Here is a 2,410-nt window from a genome sequence, read left to right as displayed (position 1 = left end):
TTTTAATCCAATCTGATAGCCTGTGTCTTTTGATTGGGGCATTTAGCCCATTTACATTCAGGGTAACTATTGAAAGGTATGAATTTAGTGCCATTGTATTGCCTGTAAGGTGACTGTCACTGTATATTGTCTGTGTTCCTTTCTGATCTATGCTGCTTTTAGGTTCTCTCTTTGCTTAGAGGACCCCTTTCAATATTTCTTGGAGGGCTGGTTTTGTGTTTGGAAATTGCTTTAGTTTTTGTTGTCCTGGAAGCTTTTTATCTCTCCTTCAATTTTCAATGACAGCCTATCTGGATACAGTATTCTTGGCTGCATATTTTTCTCGTTTAGTGCTCTGAAGATATCATGTGAGTCCCTTCTGGCCTGCCAGGTCTCTGTGGATAGGTCTGTTGCCAATCTAATGTTTCTACCATTGTAGGTTACATATCTCTTCTTCCGAGCTGCTTTCAGGATTTTCTCTTTGTCTCTGAGACTCGTTAAGTTTTACTATTAGATGTTGGGGTGTTGACCTATTTTTATTGATTTTGAGGGGGGTTCTCTGTGCCTCCTGGATTTTGATGCCTGTTTCCTTCCCCACATTAGGGAAGTTCTCTGCTATTATTTGCTCCAATATACCTTCTGCCCTTCTCTCTCTTTCTTCTTCTTCTGGGATCCCAATTATTCTAATGTTGTTTCGTCTTATCGTATCGCTTATCTCTCGCATTCCGCCCTCGTGATCCTGTAGTTGTTTCTCTCTCTTTTTCTCAGCCCCTTTATTTTCCATCATTTGGTCTTCTATATCGCTGATTCTCTCTTCTGCCTCATTTATCCTAGCAGTTAGTGCCCCCATTTTTTATTGCACCTCATTAATAGCCTTTTTGATTTTGACTTGGTTAGATTTTAGTTCTTTTATTTCTCCGGAAAGGGTTTCTTTAATAACTTCCATGCTTTTTTCAAGCCCAGCTAGTATCTTTAAAGTCATGATTCTGAACTCTAGGTCCGACATCGTACTAATGTCCGTATTGAGTAGGTCTCTGGCAGACGGTAGTACCTCTTGTTCTTTTTGCTGAGGTGATTTTTTTCCTCTTGTCACTTTGTCCAGAGGAGAATAGATGAATGAGAGAACAAAATGCTAACAGGTTAACAACGTCCCCAGCAAACATACTCTATACAAATCAGAAAATACCTGAAACCAGGGGAAAAGAAAGGGAAAGAAAGAAAAAAGAAAGAGAAAAAAAAAAAAGGAAAAGAAAAAGATAAAAACACAACAAAAACAGAAGAAAAAAAACAGAATATGATCAGATATGATTAGGCTAGTGCATAGGTCAGTGCCACATACTAGATTTTGGGCCTATTTTGGTTAGAAGAAAGTGCCTCCTAAAATTTTATAGGAAGAAAGACTTATATATGTACAAAATAAGGGTTGATACAATAAAGGGATGGAAGATGACTATAAAGATGAAAATTATAAAAGATTTTATAAAAGGAATTGATAAGAAGTTGTTTGAAAAAAGAAGAAGATTTAAAAAGAAAAGAAAAGGAAGAGAATGTGATCAGGCAGGAGACTAGAACAAAGCCATACACTAGAGATTTAGGGTATATTTTGATATGTTAGAGGAAACTGTATCTCAAAATTTTAAAGAGAGAACAACTTATATATATATGCCAAAAATAAGGGTAACTACTGTGAAGGGATAAAATCTGACTCTAAAAATGAAAAATAAAAAATGTTTTTTTAAAAAAGGGATTGATAAGATGTTTGTTGAAAAGAAAAATTAAAAAAAAATACATGGAACACTTCACGAATTTGCATGTCATCCTTGCACAGGGGCCATGCTGATCTTCTCTGTAATGTTCCAATTTTAGTATATGTGCTACCAAAGTGAGCACTATAGTTTTATTTTCTATGCTATTTGTATTTTCAAAGAAGTAGCTTTTGATTGATTCTACTATTTTACTAATTCATTGATTTCTACTTTTATGAATTCCTTTCTTTACAGTGATTTTTTTTTTTTCTTAGCTTCAATACTTAATTTATTAGGAAGAATTTTCCTTTACCAGTACAAACCTTTACTGGTATAAATTTCTTTTAGATAACGGCTTTGGCTGCTTTCATACATTTTAGGATATAATGGTATTATTATTATTTAGTACTAAACATTATATAAGAGTTAATTTTTCTCTTTGACCTAAACATTATTTAGGAGAATAGTCTTTAATTTCTAAGTGTTTAACTTTTGTTTCTTTCAATTTCTAATCTTTATCAGTTTATTGCTTTGGGAACAGAGAAGGTGACTTACATAATTTCTGCTTTTTGGAATTTATAGACTTTCTTTGTAGTGTAGTATGTGACAGATGTTCATGTTTTTCATGGGTGTTGGAAAATAAGTTTTATTCTCTCTAAAGTTGAGAATTGGCTACTAGCACTTAA

General features: G+C 33.8%; 1 non-coding gene across 1 annotated transcript; it reads right to left on the bottom strand.

The window, feature by feature from the left end:
- Positions 1-1,762: 1,762 nt before the first annotated feature.
- LOC113926032 lies at positions 1,763-1,869 on the bottom strand. Its single transcript, XR_003521119.1, has one exon. It is a non-coding gene; the product is annotated as a U6 spliceosomal RNA (small nuclear RNA).
- Positions 1,870-2,410: the final 541 nt, after the last annotated feature.

The sequence above is a fragment of the Zalophus californianus genome, chromosome 2 (genome assembly GCF_009762305.2).
Source record: "Zalophus californianus isolate mZalCal1 chromosome 2, mZalCal1.pri.v2, whole genome shotgun sequence".
Taxonomy (NCBI): Eukaryota; Metazoa; Chordata; class Mammalia; order Carnivora; family Otariidae; genus Zalophus; species Zalophus californianus.
This window is presented reverse-complemented; position numbering and strand designations above follow the sequence as displayed.